Source organism: Strix uralensis, chromosome 2 (genome assembly GCF_047716275.1).
Source record: "Strix uralensis isolate ZFMK-TIS-50842 chromosome 2, bStrUra1, whole genome shotgun sequence".
NCBI classification, from domain to species: domain Eukaryota; kingdom Metazoa; phylum Chordata; class Aves; order Strigiformes; family Strigidae; genus Strix; species Strix uralensis.
The window spans coordinates 77,494,979-77,519,198 of NC_133973.1; the positions used below are offsets into that span (position 1 = coordinate 77,494,979).

Below are 24,220 nucleotides of genomic sequence, written 5' to 3' on the forward strand. Positions count from 1 at the left end.
ATCAGGGTGTATAAAGTTCCCAGTGAGAACTAAATCTTGCAAACATGGGGCTTATTCCAGTTGTCTAAAGAAAGCCTCATCTACTTCTTCCTGATCTATAACAGACCCACCACAATATCATCCATGTTGGTCTGCCTACTAATCCTGACCCATAACCTCCCATCTGGCTCACCATCCATTCCAAGGCAGAGCTCCATGCACTCCTGCTGTTCCCTCACATAAAGGGCATCTCCCCTTCCTTGCCATCCTGGCCTTTCCTTTCCAAAGAGCTTCCATCCATCCATCGCATCCACTGCATCCAGTTGTGTGACCTATTCCAACACATCTCCATGATCCCAATGAGGTCATAGCCCTGCAACCGCACACAGACCTCTAATTCCTCCTGTTTGTTCCCCATGCCTCTTGCATTTAGCATATTGACACCTGGTCATGCTGATTTTCCCAGGAAAAATGTGAGAGGTTGCCACCTTCCCTCTGGTGACGTTTCTGAGAGGCTGTCTGATATCGTTGCAGGAAGGTCTCATCCAGGACTGACCTCCACCCCAGCAGCTACTTTTAAACTGAGGCTGGGCTCTGCCTAAGCTACAGCCCCTGCTGCATCACAGCCATGCCTCTGCTTGGCCCTAGGCCCCACCAGTCCGAGCCTGGACCCAGACCTGGACCCTGACCTGGAGATTGACTTCCCAGCTTGACCTTGCACCTTCCTCATCCTGGCAGCCCCCGGGCTGCCTCACTCCCTGCCTGGGGTGATGGGATGGGTCCTGGCTGGGAAGTCCTTGACCTGCCAGCTCCATGGGAAGCCCCCCTCAGCATCCAGCTCCTCAGCACCCCTGGAGCCACTGGCCCACAAGACACCCTGGCAGACTGAAGAACTGATTTTTATACAGCTTACATTGAGCAAAATAAATTACACCTTTCTTCTGAATTAATACAGACACCCCCTCCCTCCCCTCTTAGATGCAACATCTCAAAATGAAAACAAAACATGCTTCTTTGTTTTTAACATAATTTTCTCATTTCACCATGCACGAAGCACAAAATATTTATTAAAGGAGCATTCAGATATTTTTACACTACTGAGAGATTGCTGGGGCACTGATACAGTTCAAAGTAATCGCAGCTGAAAGAAATGTCACATGTATGTTAGAAGAAACCTCCTATGGCAGCTTCAGAAAGGCTGTGGTTTGTCAGGTAGGCACATGGGCTTCCCTAGGATGACATTTATTTTGATGCCATTGTCCTGATAATGACTACCACTGGCCAAATGTTACAAAGACAAGGCTACAAAAATCAAGGAAAAATCTTTTGACTGAAGTCCAAACTGACTGCTGAGTAAAAAAGTATGTCCATGCCCTCACAAGGGTGTATTAAGGAGGGATATGAAGTCATTTTAGGTACTGAGACAGAAGAAAGAACATGGATGGTGAATTTCCTTTAGCATCACTCTGAAGCTAGAAGATCTTCTTTGGTGTTAACAAAGTACGCTGGAGATCTCAGATTTTATTTAATTTTATTTATTCAACTTTTATTGAAAAGGTTTTTTTCCTTTAGGAGATAAGGTAAATCCCCAGAGCTGTTACATAATGTTACCTGCTGCTTGGGAGCTTCTGCAGGACTCACCCTGGGCATTAAATTCTAGTTCTGAATTTTCCAGCTTTTATTAGCACTTTAAGTATTACAGCCCAACCGATTTGTTTTTATTCCAATTTTAGGTTTAATAGTGATGTTAAAAAAGTGAAGCCAAATGGAACATTTTACTTCCAAGTACTTTTTAAAAGCATTTTGATAGAAGAAGATCTTAAACAAGTTACAACTTTCTGTTCTGACATGCCACGCGTGAATAAAAGAATAGAGCCAGAGCAATTTCCTAGCTACCTGGATAAAACAGTTGTGATTGTCAAGTGTTCATAAGAGTAAGAAGTTATATAGTCAGCCTAGGGAAGGGGAAAAGGGGCACTCTTCTGTACCGGAGGACAACTGGTAATTCTTGTACATACACTAACACTTTAAGGGGTTTTTTTTCATGCATTATACATGCACCGCACTACCTTGGAATTTTCCACTCAGCATTTGCACAGGATGCACAATTGACAGGTCTGGGAAATCATTCCTAGGTCTTTATTCTCTGCTGGACTTTGGGACTGCACAGTCTCATCTTCCACTTCATTGTATGTCACTGTGTTGAGTGAAGAAGTGGGCAACCTATTGGCTTCCCTAATACTCTGGTGCCAAGTAACACATGTATCGTTTCCCCAAACACCATTTTGGCAGTTACTTCATGAACATCTGCTGCCCACAGCCAGGAACAGCCTAGCTTCCCCTGCAACTGATGATAGCAGCAGGCAGCTTGTGTCTTCACCTTCTTCTGAAAGTTCAGCTCCCTCTATCAGCTTGAGGTCTATAGCTTAGGGCAGTGAAGAGCAACTACTACAGAAAAGGTGAGAGCAGAGCAGTTGTGGTCAGCGTAGCAGTGTAAAATGAAAAATGATGTTTCGCTGACCTTCTCCAATGCTTCAGTCCATTCTCCTGGAGAGAGTCCAAATTTCAGAATTCATGGGAATAGCCAGCATTGCAAAAGGCCTGATAGAAGTAACAAAGTATGTTAAAATTTTTGCCTAAGCCTTGCTGAAAAACTGATGAGTTGTGAGAAGGAATGAAAATGGTAAATGACAGTGGAGGGAAAAAAAAGAAATTTAACTGGACTTCTATTGTAACATAACACAAAAGGCAGCTAGCTTCTCTGAACTCTGGTGTAACAATGTCAGGAGTGATGTAGAGTTAAAAAGAACAAGAAAAGGGCATTAAATGTAATCTATTCCTATTCTTGCAGTGATATCTGGCCCCCATCCAAGACATTCACACAGAGCTACAGAATCCCCTCCTTCTCAGAACCAAAACACACAGTAGGGATGTTTGGTGATACAGATGAGAAGTGAGCAAAAGAAGGAAAATAGCTTGAGGTATTCTAAATTCTTCTCCAAAATATATACCCAGCAGGGATGAGTATGAATCATCAGTCAGAAAGGCACATATATTATCATCCTCCCTGTGCTGGTTTTGTTTCACTTCCTTTTAAATTTGTTGAAGGATTGTTTTGTTTTGTTTTGTTTTAAACACCAGAGCCATCATTTTCTGTATGCTCACTTCTTGGGTTACACTCAGCCTTCAGAATTTTCTGAAATACAAGCCATACAAAGCAAGTCATTCTTTGTTCACCCTCATAAATTATCATACAACCAAATCATCGCCCCTCCTGCCTGCAGGTGACTGATTGAAAAAATGAGTTCTGATGCTGTAAAGATTATGACAAAGAATAGGGCACTGAAATATTCTGCTTAAGAAAACAGCCTGATATGGAAAAAGAAAAGGTTAGCTTCCTTCCAATTAACTTTGGGGCACAGAACTCTAGCTCATCAATTTGAAGCTGATGCTTCATGTCAACAATTTGTAAATTAAAGCAGTATTCATCTCTTCTGAGAAGCAGGAATGAGAGTTTTACAAAGGAGCTGAGATTCAGAAGTCTGCACTTTTTCCGCTATGTCATGTACTGAGTAGGATGCCATGTTGGAGTAGTACGGAGTATTCATCATCTGCTGTTGGCTGAACTCTCACCAGGACTGAGTCTCTAGTTACTAGATCCCTGCATTTCAAAAGTGCTGGGACATCCTGGTAACTCATTTGTCTTAAGCAATGTGATATTCAACACTCCATCACCAAGAAATTATCCACAAAATTTAAGAGTGAGCTCCAAAATGCTGAGTCAGGTGGCTGCAGTCTATAGAAAAGGTGTATGGGTTATATGAGTTTTGCCAACAGCCAATCCACCGAGTGGAGCAATATCTAAACTGTACCATGAGCAATGCCAAGTGAGAGGAATGAGGAATTTTGCAGAATTTAGATTTTGAATGCAGGCATAGGATCAGATGTGAAACAGATTCAGAGACAAAAAACATTTTTTGCATTGAAGTACCTGTTACACACATGCAGAGCTGTAATGTCTTACCTATAAAATCTACATCTCTATAAGATAACTAGGCTCCATTTATACTCAAAGGAGAGAAATAAGCACTTCCAGAAAGATTAATTTCTCTACTTTTAGATATCTATCTTAAGACAAAACAAGTCACAAATCACATTCTAGGCATTCCTATAGTTTCTAGACAACTATTCAGATACAGACTTCTGCATTCATAGAATCATAGAACGGTTTGGGTTGGAAGGGACCTTTAAAGGTCACTTCATCCAACTCCCTTGCAATGAGCAAGGACACCTTGCACTAGATCAGGTTGCTCAGAGCCCCGTCCAGCCTGACCCTGAATTTTCCAGGAATGGGACATCTACAGCCTCTTTGGGCAACATTTCAACAGATGACTCTCATTGCCATTGGGTTGTCAGGTTGAAAAGATGACCATGAAACAATTTGTCTGACTTCAGGAATGGATTAATTATTAGAGCATTTACCAGATCAATAAGAGTTTCATTTTCCCACAGCAACCAGGGCTCAGGTTTGTATCTGTCTATTGGCAGAAGAGAACTTTAACCCTTCATCTCTCAGTACAGGTGGGCCACTGTTCAAGCAAGTAACAGTGCCAGTGACAATACCACTGAACCGGAATCACAGTCATCTGGGTTCCTGTCAGCACTTTCCTGAGTGAAGCAGTCATGATCAAAAATGAGCAACAAAACTTAAAGCCAGATCTAGGTCCTCTGTCTCCTTGGCAAAAAACTGCTGGCAAGCAAGAGACTCCTAGCATACTCTTTTGGCCTCACTGACTCCTGAGTTCTTTGCTGTCCCTGAAGAATGAAGAGTGCCTTTCTCATAACCAGATGGTTAAGTTCTGCATTGGTTGGGCTTCATGCCTCTCAGGCATACAAGCAACTATGTCATTGACCAGTAAATAGGCTTGTCTATTCTGCTTCTATCTGATTATTTTGAAATATGGCAATACTGACTTAGTTTTCTAGGTATAACTAGAAAATGCTTAGAAAGACTGCAGTCTTCAGGCACCTTATACTGTAACTCCCAAAGAAGCCGAGGCAGCTAATAAGTTCCCAAATGTTCAGTTCAGCCGCAGTAGCAATACTCTTAACTATGCAGAATAGAAAACCTTTAGGCACATAATTCATTTTCAGTAGAAAACTGGAGGATCTATTGCTCTCTAGGCATACAGATGATTGAACAGATTTTTAAAAAAAATTTTCTATTAAAATTAGACATCTATGTTCTTTCAAAATACACTTTAGGCACCTAGGCAATATTTTCAGATTTTTCCATTACTGCAATATTTGAACTTTGCTGTATTAAATTTCATCTCATTCCCACTGTTCTATTCTCAAGGTGATCTAATTTTTCCTGTATGACATCCTAGTTCTCTTCTGTACTGACAGTGCAACCCATTTCCATATCAGATATCATTAGTTCAATCCTACTTCTCATGCCAAAATCATTAAAGAAAATACTGAGATCCACTCCAAGGCTGATTCATGAAAAATGCTTCTAGTAGTTCCCTTCAACCCATTACATCTTTTTTCAATATTGCCCATTTTCATCTTCACTTTAAACAGCTTCCTAACTATCCTGAAGTTCGAACCTCTGTCTTACTAATGGGCACTTTCCTATGGGCATCATTTCAGATACTTCACTCATAATTTAGTCTGTCTCAGTGGGATTACTCCTATTTAACTTCAGATGTCTTTAGGGTGGTCATCTACACCTGAGCTAGTCATCCCTGGGTAACTTTACAGTCAATGGAGAGAAATAAGCACTTGTAGGTGTGATTCATCTGACTTATTTTAGACATTTACTTTAGGATGGGATGAATCATACCCTAAAAGGAACCTTTTTTTTGGCATTGTTAAAAAGGGAGCATGGGGTGACTAGTTTAGAAGTAGATGTCTCCAGAGCAGACATGTGCATTTAGTCAGATAAATCCCATCACTCATTACCAAATAAATTAGATCTTTCATATATCTTTGCTTTGTAAAATCTGTTATCCAAAAAGTGAATTCAGTTATACCAGCATGAATTTCCCCTGGCAAAACTGATTGCATTTTATACCATTTTTGTTTACCTTTATGTCATAAATTATTCTTTCCATCACAATTTTATCTTTCATACTGTTGATGTTACACTAGTAGGTCCATTGTTGCTCAATACTTTCACCCTGAGTAAATTAACCTCATGTGTTTTGCTTCTATCTGCAAAGCAGTTATTTTCATTTCCTGTGCATTCTTTCTGATCCTTATTAATTTTTATTTATACATAATTATATATTATATAATACTTGTCTTGATACTTATGTTTTACAGTTTCTAGTAAAGTGCTGGATATTCTGACAGTTAAGCCCAACCAATTCCAAAAGTTTGGAATACAAGAGATTCATTACTGAATATGTTTTGGAAGGATACACTGTTCATATATAACTCCTCAAATCAAAATTCAAATAACTAGTAAAGGTAATAAATGCAGTTAAGCATTCATTTTACATTCAGTGAATCACAACAGTTATCAAAATCTGTAAACATGAAAGGGGGAGAATGCAAAATTACTCAGTAACACATGACCCCAGAGCAGTAAGCAATCTCCACTACCTGACTCCTCTTTAATGTGAAGCCTCTTTGCAAACAGATGCACTAGAAAATGATCTCTCTGATGCTTGGTAAATTAATTTTAAATTGACTTTATTAATATTGAATAGGTATCCTTATTAACATCACATATTATGAATGTGTAAATATCACTAGATTGCCATATTTATCTGAAATAATATACTGCAAACATTTAGCATAACATTAAAATCATTAATAGACTATAGTAGGGTGGATTTTTTCATACTCTGAACAGTCAAGAATCATGCATAATGTAATAGCACATTTTGCAGCTGGTAACAGCAGGACAGATTGCAAGAGATATTTTAAATGTGTTTTTATTAAAAAGAGAAAAAGGTCTTTCAACTGATCTGAAGCAATTTCTGAGAGAAAAGCTGAAGGGGCTGTCATTACAAAACGTAATGGTAAATGGAGAATCCTAGAAGAGAATGTCCTAGGAAACTCTTTTCCCCTGTATTTGATCTATATTTACCAAGGACCTGATCCAAAGCTCATTTGGAAGTCAGCTGAAAATCTTCTCCTGAAGCCAATGGATTTTGGACCAGTGTTGGAGTGCAAGAATAAGGCGGTTGAAATTATCTACAGATGTTTGGACTTGAGATGAAAAGTAAATTATGTTCAAGATCATGTATATAACTGGTGTTAAAATGAGAGATGAGACTGAACTGCAAATTTTGATACAACATGGAGTTCTTTTGGATTTCTTTCCTCATTCAACCACACCTAATGGCCCTCAAGGCTTTGGATCTGTAGTTTGTTTCAGAAGCATTACAGAAATAGATGGCAGGTACGAGGTACAGCATCTGGAGCCTTCTGTAGACCCACCAATAAACCTTAATTCATGTAGCAGACCCTGGTTTATTAAATACTATGGGTTAATAATACAAGTAGCTCTTTAACAATACATGGATAAATATTTTATATAGGTAATCAGATGACCAGAAAACATTAATAGTGAGAACATTCACACTCAAGAAATGTGTCAGAGCTTCCTATGAACAAAACCAGAGAAGCCAGCTCATCTACAAATGCGTTTTTTAACATTTAGCTCATGTAAGAGTGAGACAGTTTTGTATTATCAGTAAATTCACTCATCTACCTTATATAGACTAACATAATTTAGTATTGATAATATCTTATTATATATATTGAGCTGATTTCATATCAGAGTTAAAATAATAAGAGTTAAGCTTTGCAACAGTACTTCTTCACTATTGGATCAGTGCTCATGCGGTTTCCATCTGCAGACTCTCCCAAGACCCTCTTCAAAGTTTTTATCTTTAAACTTAGGAAAATTAGGTAAGATTTGTTCCCAATAGGTTAACTACCTAATAATTATATGTTGGGTAAAATGTACATTTTGAATTCAGTTTTATTCTCTCCTTTTCATTTGTTTTTCTCCCTCAGTTATTATTGTAATAACTATTGTTAATGCATTTCATATTATTGAACAGATTAATTCTTAATGTACTATCTGTATTGCATTATTCTTTATATGCTTATTGTATAATGTATTTAAGATTTTAAGTAAACAATAAAAGATCTGTTACACCGAGAGCCTTTTGTCATGGGCTGGCTCCTGGAACTCTCTTTGGGAGGATCTCATGCCTGAGAACTGACACGTAGTTTCCAGTGTCAAAGGAATGAACAGGACACTTTGTGCACTGCAAGATTTTGCAGTTCTGTCTGAAAAGGTACCATCATTTCCAGAGTGACATTGCCTGCTTTGAGAAATTGTAAATTCTGAGACAATCAGGATAGCATTTTTAAGCAGGAACTTCCTAAAGAGGTCCGATCTTTGCCAGAGGTAAGGCATATTAAAAGAGGCATTCCTTCTACATAGTCTGTCAATAACCAGAAAACTCTCTGGAGCTTAAGAACAGGTACAAAAGGAGTATCAGGCAGCTAACTGTCAAACAAAGAGTTAGTGTGGTGGTTGAACAAGACAACAGTTTGGTCTATAATGTTGTGTAAGAGCAACACTTGTGAGCACGGTATGTTCTGCCTCCCATTCATTTACTATATATACAATGCCTTCCTGGTGCACCTGTCCATGTGTCCCCAGGTACGTTGATCAAGCAAATATGAGAGAAAATGTAGGCTTCTGAATGATCTGCAGGGTATGCTCCTCTGAGTTCACACTGACAGACTGGTCTGCATGACTCACAAATTTAGTCTTGACAGTTTGCCCTCAAGCCACTGACTCGCCCTCAACGTGTCATGTAGACATACTTGGTCGTGGTCTGGAAATGAATGGCTGTTGGAAATGTTACACCTTGGCAGTGCTCCCACTGCACAGGGAAAATCCTTAGCCTTTTTAGGAGCTGTGTAGGAATAAATGATTGTGACCCAGAGCTTTAGATCTAAATCAGACCTAAACTTAAAGGAGGGCAATAGCAAATTTACAGCTTAGTCTCTTCTGTAACTTTAAGAATATTTAGCAGGGTGACTTGTTTAGCATCATGCTGTATATTTGAGAGTCAGAATATAAATGTATTTGAAGGCTCATTCAGAAGACACAGTCTGGTTGAAAGTCCAACAGGGTCCTTGTTCACCCAACCCAGTGTGCAGAACTGTCAAAATAGCATTTCTGTTGCTGGCAAGAACAAACAAGCACTTGTTCTCTTCTGTTTCTCTTTTTTCTTTCCTTTTTTTTTTTTGGTGTGGGGAGCGGGAGGGGGCTTACTCTTTGATTTAGAGTATGATAAAGGGCCTGGACAACATTTTCTGGATTGCTGTTAATGCAGATTGGAATTGAGAGCTAGTTACAGCCCTTTTGACTTTAACCAGCCATTGTCATTGAAGCAGAGACCTTCCTAATTCATTCCTCATCATCCTATGGAAGTTTTTGTTTGACCTAATTATGTGTGACTGCAGGTGTCAGTCATTCTTAACGTACTTGAATTGTGTGCTGGGAAAAACATTACAAGAGCTTTGAACATAAGGTGTTTCAGACACACAATCTATAGAGCCTTTTATCTGCTTGCTCTGTGTATTGCTGGTGGTTTAAAAACTATACAAAGAAAAATATTTTTCTTTTTAAATCAAACTTGGTTATGTCTGGGTAAGCTTGGTGCTATAAGACCTGAAACAGAAGATAGGGGCACTATGTTGGCATCTGTTGTGTAGCAAGGTAGTCAAATGGAAAAAATCATTAAGCAGACTAAATTTACATGGCAGTTACAGTATAATGTTGGAATAGTTTTCTAGTAAAAAGAGCCATACTGTAAATCTGGGATAAATATGGAGTCTCTGCACTAGTGAGAAGGTTGGGATGTGCAATGATACAGGGGATGAGCTATCGTCCAGGTTAAAGATGCAACTTGCAACATGGGATTGAAGAAGATAGGACAGTGCTCCACCCAGCATCCTATAATGGGATAAGTGGTGAAATCACACTCAGCTTCACTTGTGCCAAAATATGTTGCGTGGATAGTAGGAGGGTAGTATCCAGCTTTTCTATTCGTCACTCACTGGAGAGATGAGAACTCAGACTGCATTGTAGATATCTAAAGTGGAGTCAGAAGAATTCTCCTCTCCTTGTTACATGGTCTCCCTTTGCTCTTTCTCTCTCCAATGTACTCCTCTTCTTTCATGATTAAACTCACTTATTTGATTAATAATTCCATAATAAGAAAGTACCACTCTCAGACAGCTTGCTTTTCCACATTTCTTGGAGCAATGAGGAAATTTTACGTGTAAAGACACCTATAAGTTTACTGTCATCATTTCTATTAAATCAAAATCTGGGAATCCTCAGCAAACATTTTGTTTAGGGTTAAGGCAAAGTACTTTCATGTACAATATATTTCCTTGTATTCATTTACTATGTATTTTATTCTTTCGGTAGACTATAGCAAAAAAATCTTGAACCAATGCACATCCTCTCAAACAATGTGAGACTAACTTTGCTTATATTCAGCCTCTGTCAGTGGTTGCAGCAGCCAATCCCCACCAAATGCAATAGCAGATAGCCCGCCTCTTGGGCAGCTCTTGTATGCTGTTTTGTTATTTATGATCCACATATGCTGGGGGGGAACACTGTTCTATTTATAAGTGCAAGCAAAATTCTGCTGTTAAATTCTGCTGGTCCCTCGGCACTTCTGTAGCTGTGTTCACAAACAGGCAATCAAATCCATCAGCTATGTATACAAACTAGCCCTTTGCAACAGATAGATGTATAACTTATATGGAACACCAGAATCCTTTTGTGATAGCTGTCTTGTTTTTATAACAGGGCATGCAGACGGTAAATGTGCCTTCTGTGTTCAGCATTACCTTTCCAGAAGTCAGCTACAGATTGTTTCCTGCTTACTGCTTCCCTTAATATCACCACCCCTGTAGCAACAAATGAGGAACCTGGTGTTCTAGATATGCTATGCATAATGCCTTCTAGCAAAGAGTTAGTCTGGATTCACTGCTGACGGTTTTGACTGTATATCTGTGAGTGCCCTCACCTGCCACTACTGAAGGGAACTAATGAAATGCAGCATAGGTCAGTGAGAGGGAAGACACAGGTAGGCACTTCAGCTGTCGCATAGCTTTTGTTTCAGCATTCTAACTCACCAGCATCGCTGTCCTAAGAACAAGAAACATTTACTGCCATGTGTGTTCTGTTTTTCTGAAGGTATCAGTGCACTTTTGCAGCTCTATAACACAGCTACCACTGGGAAATATTTTTGTTGCTGGGGTATCTCAGCTGTAGCACTGTTTGTATCATTTAGCACCCCCCTGCACACCCCAACTATTCCTTTTCTTCTTTCTCTACAGCATGGCTAAGTAGGCAAGTCTATTATCCTAGGCCACCGCTACAAAGACTTCCTACTACTCAGCAGGATTAGCTCTAACATCTACCTATGGGGGAGAATCTGGTGGAAGATTAATCTGAGTCTGCTGCTAAAAAGATAATACATACTCTGCTGTAAATACAGTTTTACTTAACTATGCTCCTTGCCACCATCTAGTGGGTGGCTGGACATATCCCTATAAATTAATGGGTTATCTTTTGGGAGAAGCCACAGAAAAACTTTGCATATGTGCCATACTTAAATGTACTTGTCAAAAACAGCTTCATTGATAGCTGGTTCCATAATGTATATATCTGCTACATGTTTTCATCATAAGTATACTGCTAAAAGTCAAATATGACAAGTCTTTGCACTATATTCGGTTTATCAAAGCTGTCTTTGAAAACCTCAGCCCACTGAAAGCCCATAAGAATGTATGCACTGTTTTTAGATGGAGCAGGACTTGCCTCAACTTTATCTTTTACTTTCATAACACAACATATTGTATATGGATCAAACATATGTATAGGTATATACAAAGAGAAACCAAGCCATGATGCCTTACTCAGATCTACTTCTGGCTTTTCATACATTTGTGCATAAGTTCCCCTACAGCCCTTCTGGACTTCTACTAAACTGAAACCTTAACAAGAGAGAAGAAAAAAATGTATGTAGTCTTAAGAATACACTTACTCTGCAAGTAAGTGTTTTGCTCTGCTGTGCAGCCTACAGTCCTGTTCTGCACTATCCTACTGCAGAAGATCTTCAGCTGGTTCCGGTAAAACATACCCAATCCTCTGAAATCACAACCAGCTGTGTAATAGACATTGAGTTCTGAGAGGCACAAAACTTCCACTCTCTTGCAATGAAGAAGCTTAAAATCTCTAATGTAAAAATGCAGCCACAAAAACTGCAGTGTACAATATGAATACAACAAAAAAGAACAGCATTATGACCAATGCTCAAAAATAACACTGAAGTTATCAGGAGATGGTTAAAAGCTGCTCTTATTCCCCACCAAGAAGGTTTCCAGAGATGTTTTGAGCAGTCATTACAGTCACTCACTCCTATATATATATCTATATAATACATACATACATTTACATACACTTCATCTGTCATCACCTACTTTACCTATTTGGTACCTTATTCTGCTGTAAATCACACACTCCCCCTCTGATAAGATATGCTTTCTCCCTTTCTTCTCAGCTTTGTAAAAGATGAGAAGGTAGGGATTACTCTGTTCATGTCATACATTAATATAGCTCTATACCAATCAAATAACTGATTTTTTTTCAGCCTGATTTTTATGTATATAATCTTTGCTGATTTGGGATTTTGCTCAACTCGCATGGGGCTGAACTCAGAACAATAAACCCAATGCAGAAAATAGCGAGCTGAATTCAGAAAGAGGAACAGTGTTTTTGTGATCAGTTGCTTTTTCTTTCCTGTAGTCCTGAATAATAAAATCCAAGAGGTGCTTTCATACAACCCTTACAGCAGTGAACTTATGGGAAAAAAAGGTAATTGTCACCCCACTGTATGGCACACTCAAATCAGAAGTTAATTAACTTCAGGGGATACAAGAATGATGGTAAATCTGCATTTAAATGGTATGTTTAAATGCTACTTAAATGTCCCAAATTTGAGCATGGATTCCTTATCCATCCTTACTCACACTGATAAGGATTTCTTCAAGTATTCCAACTGACCTTGATAGTCTTTCTCCAGTGAGTACACACCATCACCAGCTTAAGTGGCCCTTTGGGACCTCCTATGAGAACACTTTTCCTGCTGATATATGACTTAATTACTACTAGTAACACATGCTGTCAAACAATACTGAATGAATTCACAGCGATTAGGTTTCTGCATGTTTAAAAAACAATAATATATAATTCACTATGTTTTTTAGCAGGCAAAACAAGGTCTTCCACTTCCAAAACCTGAGAATCATCAACAATGAAGATGAAGCTGGTGTACACATCTAAAGTGGGCAATTTTGATGCTCTAGATCTCCCTTGAACCAAAACTTGTGTGAAGTGACAGCAACGCACCCTTGGGAAGAGTCTAGAATGCCTAATTGGAACATACATCTGCCTACAAAATCTAGATTTACCTGCAGAAAGCAGCTCCTCAACTAGCTGGTTTTGTAACAAATTGTTACTGTTCCTTCTGTGTTTAAAGATTCAGAAAATAACTGGTAACAATTATATTTGCATGCATTTAATTGTTTATTGTTTAAATTAAGAGAAATAGGTATAAGAACTATTCAAGTACACTTTATATGGTAGTTTGTTCATTTAGGTAGTTAAATTATCTAAGTCAAAGGTTAAAAAATTTTAGTTTCAGGGAAGAAGACACAGTCAGGTCTTGATAATTCCACTAATTCCATAAAATACAAATATTTTTGCATACATAGAACAACAACCAAATGGTTTGCACACTGAACTTACTCCATGTTGTCCTGTCCTCACTGAAATTTTTAGCACAAAAATTAGAGATGGGCTGGTGGAAAAGTTAAACTTTGACAAATGAAACATGTCCACCAAGGTCTTAGTCCTGGTTTTCTAACAGGTTGATGGTGACAGCTGGCTCTTTCAAGAAATAGATGCAAAGAGAGCAACTTATCTAGCATCAGCATATTTTGACTGAGGGCTGTTACCTTGTTCCAAAATAAGCCATCCCACAGTTTCAATATCATAAGGAAACAAGAAAAAGAAGTGGTATTATTACTACCAATGGTATAATGCCACAAATGTGACAACATGCAGAAAAGAGCATTTCTGTGAGAAACATACCTGCTGAATTAGACAGATGGCTTAATGTGAGATCTCAACATACCTTCAAGAGCAAAACAAACCAAAACAAAGGTGATGATAAAAGTGGATGGCCTAGAGGTATGTTATTTGCATGGAATTCAGAAAATTAGTTTTGATTTTGTGGTGGGAATTCACAGTAGACTAAATAAGGTTAGCCTCATTAGTCTCTACTTGCAGCCAGTGGAACCACACAGGGGAATTTAGAGCAAGAGGAAAGTCAGCTATTGGGAAAACCTCCTCCATTCCCCACATGTTCCTTTTTCTTTTCTCATTAGACAGTCAAGACCCTAAGCAGGAAGGGGTAATGCTGCACTGATAAAAATCAAGCTGAAAATAAGGAGTTTATTGCTCATCTCTCAGCTGTAAGATGGATGCAATGATGAGTGAATGTAGTGCACATGGATGGTGACAGAAGCTTCACTGCTCAAGAAGCTGAAATCCCTTTTCCAAAACTACTGAGTGTACAACAACATGGGAAGCCACTGGTACAATTATATCAATGTTTTTACCCTATACAATCTTAATAAATCCTTTTCTATATACCATGCAGAAGCCTGTAGCCTTTTAAAAATTATTTTAGAAATTCTTTCTCAAAGTTGTTGGATTTTTTTATTTCCAACATGGTGAAATACTTAAAATAAATTTATCATGTATGAACAGGCTTTACCTTACTACTTAAAGGATTTGATACAGATTATGATGCACCATTCCAGAATGAGACTTGGTGAACTTAAACATAAAATAATAGTCCCTGAAAGAATTATAAAATCAGTGTCATGAGCACAAGTGAGTTGCACAAAAAAATTTTGTTATTATTGCAGTCAACAGCTATTAATCTTTTGCCACGTATTTAGGGGACCACAACTGCATGAAAGCAAATGTTTAAAAATTCATGTTATAGAATTTTCTGGGACAATATAATTGGACTTATTGCCTGCTATAATTATTGCCTTGAGTCTTAATTTTTTTCTCCTTATCTTCTACTTTTTCCCTTCTCCCTCATTCTATCAAATAGAGAAGATATAATTCTTATTCATGTTTCAGTATACCATTTGCTGACTACTGCCCAGTATTTCAGCCAACATGATACACTAATAAAACACATAAAGTAAGTAATATATTTTAAAATACATTTTCAGAATATGGACTTCCAGTATCGGTTCTCATGAAATCCTGAATTTAAGAGTAGTAATACAGCTAAACCCCTGTCTTATCATTTTGCATCAAACAGGTTTAGCAGTCTTAATATTGGGTTCTTTGCATTTATTTCTGTTGTTTGTGAGCACCATGATAGTCTTGCACAGGAACAGAAAACTCCTCCTTTTGGATTAATTTACTCATTCAGAAATGTTCGTTCATTAAAGCTACACAAGCATATTTTCTGACATCTCTCTATAGTGTCATAGCAAGAGATAATTTAGCCAAGTGAGTGCAGGACTGCATCCTGGCAACACACCAGACTGTTGGCATTCAAGGTCAGGGACATGGCATTACCAAGGCTTGATCCTGTGAAACACAACAATCCTGCTCAGAGACAGCTGATAGCTTGCACAATGGTTTCCAAACTAATTGCATTTGGAAAAGGAAGCTTTAGAAGATAATGTGAATGTAGATACTAGCTAGGGCTATAGTTCTGCCTGGTTCTGATCTTTCTCACCGAAGTGTTGATCTGCTTATATACAACTACTGCCACTGAAGTCAACACACAGAAGAGCACTTGGCACTTTTCCGAACTGGGTCCTCAAGTGAATACTGAAAAAACATAAATACTCCAAATGCATGTGAGTTGTCAAGGGTTCTTTAAACCCACTGACACCTTTATTAAAAATAACCAATGCCTGGACTGTGTTAGATAATTTCCTAGCATGCAGGCCACTGCATCTGTGGAAGAATTTCTTGAAGTTTCTGACTCACTTGGAAGGGAATAAGCACAAAAAATAAGAAACAAGACTTCAAATGTCCTTCCACCAAGATGCAGTCAAGAAACGTGTGTCTTGAGTCTTTGGATTCTGCCTGAATGTTTCTAGAGAAAGTTCAAAGAGACAAACTTGCTGAAAGCTCTCTATATATTTGCCTCAGCGAGTGGGACTGGAGTGTATTGTTAATATTTTTACTTCCAGACTGCACACTGGAGCCATTTCTTCTTTTTGTCTTTTTTTGACATTAATTAACCTTTTTTTTTTGATCTGTTAAAAAAAATAAGTGAGAAAAAAGGCAAGATTTTTCCTTCTCTTTCCCAGTAAATCAAACTGAATAATTGCAAGAGATGCTTATTATTAAGCAGGCTTTGATTTGTGATGCACTAAGCCATCTATCTTTTGCTGTGGTTACAAGCACAACCTGCTACAGGTAAGCCAACATATGATTCTGTGGGGCATCAACTCTTTTGCAGTCACTGCCTGCATACATGTTGCTACTCTGACGTATCCTGGGGTAGATGCAAGCAAGTTTACCCTTCAGTGAAGTTATTTTTCCTTTATTATCCTGTTGCAGAATCTACCACAGCCCAACAATTCCACAATTGATTTGCTGGCACCCAAGCCCTGGGGCTTGGAATGTAAATAAGACTCAGAATGAAAGTGATGTGCACTGCAGCAGCCGACACTGAGTGCAGGTACTTCATCAATTGACCTGATTTCTGGAAAATCCGCTTGCAACCTTGAAACTTGCTTGCAATTACAGTCTTTGCAATAAAATATTCGTCTCCATGGTAATGAGAATTGCTTTCCTAACTTATTTAGAAAAAAAAAATGTGAGGAGATGACAATATCTCTGAAAAAATGAAATTTTCAGTATCATTTCACAGTTGGACAGCTTCCTGCAGACTTGTCAACAGATTAGCAGCATTCTGCCCATTTTATACATGGAAAAACTGAGTAATTAATAGCCCTGAGGCCTTCCTTGCAAAAAGGAGATTTAATGAGCTCTGTAGCACTATTAGAAGAGCACATAAACAGTTTGCCTGCGTCCATGCAAAAGAACATCGCCAATGGAAGGATGGCCTCACCTTACAAGATCTACTAAATGTTATTAAACAAATGCTGCTCTGCCTGTTTAAATGTTGCAGAATTGTGAGGCACAAATGATCTCTTTGGGGCAGGAATTCTTTCTTTCCTATGTTTTTGTATAGTATCTACCACAATGGGAGTCTGATCCATAGGCCCTAGCTTACCAGGAAAAACAAAAGAAATTAATTAGGGCCTAGTAGGCAACAGAAGAATAAGAAAAATGTGACAGGCTGTACAAAGCCAGGTGCTCAACACACAAAAAATTATTCAGACCAATTTATGAATAAGGGGTTGTTTTAGGAACCACATGAATAGGGTTCTAAAGCTGGTTGTGAAATCTGAGTAATTTCCTCACAGGAAACAGTTAAAGTAATGGACAAAAATATTCAAGGCAGGGAACCACAGAACTGAAGTCAGGGTGGGGAGAGAGAAAAGAACCATCTTTCTTCTCCCTCATAGAGAGCCAGAGAGAGCCACAGAATTCAGACTATGGCAGCATGCCCAGGGGTGTCCTATCAACTCCACTTTCCAGGGGACAAAAAACCTTCCAGAAGATAAATGGTTAGCTGAAAAACTTAGTCTTGTTTCTCCTGAGATGGAGCTCTCTTGGATGAGCAGGAGAAGGAAAGGGCAGTTTGTGTCCTATGAAAACGTTGGGGTTTTACCTATCTTCTGTCTACTCAGCAAAAGCTTTTCCAAAACCTCAGAATTCCTCACAGGCAGGAAAACACAATGTTATAACCAGCTCTGTTGGGTTCTGTTTCTTGTTCTTGCCACTGAATTACTGTGCAATCATGGATAAGCGACTTTATCTCATTATTCCTCACGTTTTCCAGCTCTAAAGTGAGATGCTTTCCTTTGCCAAGCACTCTAGATGAAAAAAAGATAAACTATTCCTTCTTAAATTTCTTATACAGCCATAATTACCCCTGAGCAAGAAGGGAAAGAAAAATGTTACTTACAAATCGCAGCTGGAAATTATCTAAAAGCAGCCACTCTAACTACACTCCACAGTAACTCATACATCTTAAATTTCCCAGTGTTTTCTTGGGTAGACACTAAAATGCAAGCACCACTGCATGATCTTATGCTTAAGCCACACCTGTCTATAAAACAAAATTATTTTAGTAAGAATAACAATATAATTTCACAAATACCAGTAACAAGAAAAGTTTGGAATAATTTCTGCATTTTATGGCAGTGTTACTGTCTGATGTCCTGGTCTGCAGTCTGATGTTGTCTAATGGCTGCCTGTCAGATCATGCTGCTCCCCAGCTTTGCCTCAAACACTGATGCAGTTCTAAGATCTTTCAATACAGATTTTGATTTATGAGTTATAAACTGGGTTCATATGAATCATGCACTATTAGCTTCTCTCTTTCTTTCTTTCTTTATATTATAGAGTGTTTCATTATATATATTTCCCCAGAGTTCTCTTATCATTTTTAGGGTTAGCTTCAAAGATCCTTTTTTCCCCTCCTACTTTTTAAATCTTGGTCATAGAATTCTTTACATGCAGATGAACTTTCAGGATTTCATGGAACCCATTGTTAGGTAAGTAGGTCTGTGAAAAAAGAATAAAATACAAGGTTAGACATATATCTGAACAGCTAAAAATATCTGGAGAGGGAACCTTTATACAGAAAAAGGTACAGGTCCCAATTCATTGTTTCTTGTACCTCGCATCATCATTTTATATTACTCAGTACAAAATTACATCATCTGACTGATTTACCATATTCGGCACTTATATTTCACTTAGGCAAATGACTATATGAGTGCAAAACGAAGGTCCAGTGTGCTAACATTATGTAATACAAGGAAAGGTAAATAATTTTTCTGGTTCTCTGACCATGGTTGCAAATGCTTTTGAAGAGAAGCTACGAAAGATGCTGTTGGGTTTTTCAGTAGATTATAATTTCCCTAATCTTCTAAGGTATCGCCCAATACAATTTTATATAGTGTGCAATAAAGTTTGAATCAATTTAACCCTAAGAGAGATACAACAGTCTTTAAAAGTGCCTATTTATATTTGTGTGTGTGTGTGTGTAGATAAAAGACTATTAAACTGGAGGACAGAAGTAATGAGTTACAAATTGATTCTGACAGCAGAGATGTTTGTACAGCCTTTGATTAGGAAAATACAATTTTTAAATGTATAACTTGGAAATATTCTTAAATCATATAATGTTAGCACATGCAATCATTCTGCCTACATCTCCAATCTTTTCGTCATACAGCTTGAAATAATTTTAGGAAGGAAATTTGAGTACCTTTGAAAATGATTTAAGAGTCCCACTTTCCATTTAAATTTTCTTTTTTATCTTCTGCTTCTTTGTGTCAAGCACAGATATTTTCTTTTCAATGTCTGGCAAAGAGAGGGTGGAAGGAAAAAACTTATCACAGTTAAGCAAAAACTTAGTATTTTCTCTAATGTAACAAAAGCTAGGCAGATGCACAGAGTGAAGTAGTTCAGGCTTAATGCTGAACATTTAATGGGTTGGCATAACTACACTCGTACTTTCCCTGAAAGGCCTGGGCTGATTGTTGATAGTTCTTTATTTTTCCTATAAAAGCTAAAGTATATCTCTTGTACTATGTCTAAAGAACTGTAGTGAAGAGTAGTGATGAGGATTCTTATGGTTCAGAGAACAACAGAATACCAGAACCTTTGTTATTCACAAATGTTTGACCTGCTGCAACATTTTCATTTTACATTGACAAGAACCCATTTCACAACCACCTGTATAGCAGAGCATAATTCTCACTTCCAGAATTAACTACTGTTTTTAAAAGATATTTCTTAGCTACCTATTTTGGGGAAGGAGAGTGTGTGATTAAACATATACTTTATATATACTTTAACATAATTTAAGACTGTGAGCCATAATCCTTCAAAACTACCCTAAACATTATATGGAGTAGCAACAAGTCTTCAATGGATCTGCTCATTCTCAACCAGTGAGCAGGGATATATATGTCTACAGCAGCAGGGCTGAAGGATCCGATACTTGACTGGAAGCCTTGATTCTAAAGAAAATTAAAGTTGTGGGGTCTGTCTGGCAATCCTCTTCTAATAACTTCTGTCCCACTTAACCCAGAGTTATGAAAGTACAGGGGCCTCAAGCATGTTCAGTTCCTACATGTTTCATAAAAATCATAATGGCTGTGTAAATCACAGCAACCTACAGACACTTTCATGGCAAGATCCAGCTATCACTAAGTGTATGTGGCAGCTGGCTAGCCAAGAAGTCTGGGCAGGCCACTCGCCAGGGAATGTGCTCAGAGCTCTGGTCAGTCATAGAATGAAGTGAGTCTGGAACAGGTGGCAAGCCAAAAAGTGAAGTGAGGAATACAGAGGGATCTTAATGAAGATGATTTACACTGGTCATGAGAGGAACTGCAGTTACTAAAGCAAGAAGGTGCAGGAATACGAGACAAAAAACGGAAGAGAAGGCTTCATTCATTCCACTTCTCTTGCAACAATCTTGTTTAACTTCTATTTAATTTATATTTTGTTTTTATGACTTATGGTCGATCAAGACTGCAACAGGCATATGAGTTTGCCTGTGTCTACAGACATATATGTGTACAAACATGCGCGTACAAAACATGACGTACAAAACAAGCTACCTAAGACCTTCTGCTGTTTAAAATGTCTTGTAGCAGAATAAATATTTGGGACACGCATTGCCTAGAGAAAGAGACCATCGAAGTAGTGCAAATATGCTTATTCTATATGCAAATATTTGCATATACAATGCTTGTGGCATGCCCCAACCATGCAACAGGTAGTGAGTGACCAGCTAATTACCTACAGTTACCAGCAGTTGTGCTCAATGGCCACACCCACATTTCTGACAGCAAAATCCAGGCCATGGACAAGATGCAGCTCTTTCAAAAACAGCTATGGTAAAGACTGATGGTCTTTTAAGGCTTCTGAAATATTTTGGTTGAATCCCTCATTACCATGGTCCCTGACATTTTATTCTCTTGTCTGCAAAGTCACTGCAATACTTGCTGATGCTGATCGCTTGAAATATGACATCTTTTGCACACTCCTTTCTTACAAAAGAAAGATTGGCCTTTGTGCAGATCTGCAATAGCAGGCTGCTAAAAATAAGGATGCAATAGCCACTTAGGTAGATCACTTTAGTATGCTGAGAAAACTACAGAGCAGGGAGATACTCACTTCATACATATACCCTCCCAGAAATTGCAGATTAAAAAAAAAAAAAAGGTGTACTTAGGAACTGTTTTAAATTGAAGTGCTGTAATAACCCTCCAAAAAAGCAGACTGGAGATAAATTATGCAACTGTAGCTGATTTGAATCAGATTTTGAGGGAACTAGGGAACTCTCCAGAACAGGTATTTGCTCTGCTGTTCTCCACATTAATTAAAACAGAACAGAAGGTCATTGTAAAAGCTGCTATGTTATAAAAAGCAAAATAATAAAAACCAAAGAAATAGGCTTATTTCAAAATGGAAAATAATGGGAAGGAGGGACTTCTGTATATGTTGTCTAGTTCATAAAGAAATGTTAATCAGTATTGCTATATTGACATAAGTGGTGACGAGGTGATTTATACCATCTGTGCATCTGGTTGTGCGGATATATATAAATTTGACCAGAACTGATGATATCAGCAGACTGAACAAATTAAATTCCAGTTATAAAGCATAGATCAAGGATGTGCAGATGTGTAAGAAATGTGAGCAAAGGAGCTACTAAGACGAGTATCTGATGTGAATGGGCCATCAGTAGAAATAAATACATCAGCAAATGTGATAAAGTCAAACACTCTACAGAACAAAACCTAACAGAGAAATGTGAAAGTGACTCAACTAGGATAAGTCTGGCAGTTGTCACAGTTAGTCCAGTGAGGGAAATCTCAATCTCGATTCATAGAACCCTACGTAGATTTACATATGCTTAAATTAATTCTTACATATGCACAAATTTAAGCATGAACTTTCCTTTACTTCACTGGAATTCCTAGAAGATTAAATACATGATAGGCTGCCTTTCCTAAGGATTTTTTTCTCTAAACTGGGCCTCTCTCTTCTGAGTTGGGGCCCTTCCATTAGTAAACACAAATTATTTAAAATGTCTATAAACACTGTGAACTCTCGAAGATTGTTGGATATGGAAAGATTGGAAAGACAGTTGACAAGAATTTGACTTGATAATATTTGTTTAGGGGTTGTAAATTGAAACAATAAGGAAATGTGACAGTCATCAACCAGTACTTCCTCATCATGAACTAATGTGGCAAATCCACAGTTTTTAGGAAGTGATATAAATCTCAGTGCTTTGGATTTTAGGAGGAGAAACCAAGAAAGCATGCTGTTACAGATTATCTCACATTCTAGTTTGCATTTATAAGGCAAAATGAGCTAAAAGTCATAGAGACATTTTTCACCTCTACCATTTTATGATTGTAAATTATAAAATACAAAGCTTACTGATTATTCCCACCTGTATCTCTAGGCCAGGGACAAGGCCAGAACAGACAAGATCATTTTAAAGTACAGGGCACAATTTACTGGTTTGCAAGTCATGGTCTTTGTGTATTTATTTTAGCTCTTTTAACAAAGGGACCAGAAGTTTGTGACCAGAGCTTTGTGTGCTTGGTGACAACAGGTCGCCGGCCTTCCAGCACTTCCCAGTCCAAAAGCACCTCAGATGTTTTGTGGTGGCTGTTAAACAAGCTCGAGTTACAGACTACCATCTTAGAAGCAGAGGCATCACATATACTTGAATAATATACTAGCCTGGAAATTGTGCTGGTTCAGCTGCTGCCTCACAAGCAGCTGAGCTGTCCATGTTGTAGCAGCAGATGCTTCAAAGCAGGTGTCAAGTAGACAATTATGGGTGGCAACCACTGAAAGCCTCCCAAAGTAGCATTTCCTCTTGAGAGCTAAAGCCTCGAAGGAGCTATAAAATAACCTTGTTAATTTGACACTTGGTAATGCAAACATCTCAAAAATCCCACTCTTAAATTATGCCTCAGCCTGGCTCGAAGCCAGGATTTCTCATCCAATTTCAGTATATTAAGATTTTATTGTTTTTAGGGAAGCTTCTGCCAAACATTTGGTGGTATATAGTTCAGCATTTAATCACACTTCCTTACAAGAAAATCGCAGTGATGAAACGCACGAATAAAGTACACCTGATAAAGCCTTTTTATTGCTTCCTTACGGTAGCTGTCCCGCGGGGAGCACCGCGCCACTAGCCCGGCAGGACCGGGGCCTCAGCGAGAAAGGCGGGAGCGCTCGGCCAACGTGCCCGAGAGCTGCACCGACAAGCTCGCCACGGGAGGCGGCCCGCGGCACCCACGGCCCCTGCCCAAGGCGGCGGCACCCCCCTACACACACACACACACCCCGCGCTACCACCCTATGGGCCTTGCAGCGTCTTTTTTCAGGGGGGATTTCGCCTCGCGTAAACCCGTCACGGCAGAAACCTCGGCTGCAGGGGAAGGGCCGGGGCTCGGCAGCAGCCGCTCCCCGCGGCCGCCGGGTTCACCCCGGGCGGGGCCAGGCGAGACACCCTCCCGCGGTGCTGGAAAGCCTCGCGCGCGCCCCAGGCTCACCCGCTGGCAACGGTCGCACTAACGGTCGCGGCGGCGCGCGAGGGCAGGGCGAGCCCGCTCGAGCCGCTCCCCCCCGCCCCCGGCCGGCCAGGTGCGCGGGACAACGACCGCCTCGCAGGGGGCAGGGGCAGCGCCGGGCGGGCTCTGGGAACGCGGCGCGGGCGGCGCCCCCAGGGGAAGCCGCCCCCAGGGGAGGCCGCCCCGGCTCCCGCCTTTGTGCGAGGCGGAGGGGTGTGGGGTTCAGGGCGGAGGGGGAGCGACTCGCACCGGCCCCGCTGCTGCTGCCGCCGCCGCGAGTAATCTCCTCGCTCCGCTTCCTCGGCCCGGCCTGCCACGCGTCACCGCCGCCCCCGCCAATAGGAACGCGGATCTACACCGGGGGGGCGGGGAGAAGGAG

General features: G+C 39.5%; 1 long non-coding RNA gene across 1 annotated transcript; it reads right to left on the reverse strand.

Moving 5' to 3' along the window:
- Positions 1 to 2,500: 2,500 nt before the first annotated feature.
- On the reverse strand, positions 2,501 to 24,131 carry LOC141940203 (uncharacterized). The gene is made up of 3 exons (XR_012627916.1): positions 23,824 to 24,131; positions 19,500 to 19,594; positions 2,501 to 2,580 (listed from the first exon to the last, which is right to left on the reverse strand). It is a non-coding gene; the product is annotated as an uncharacterized LOC141940203 (long non-coding RNA).
- Between the last annotated feature and the right edge of the window lie 89 nt (positions 24,132 to 24,220).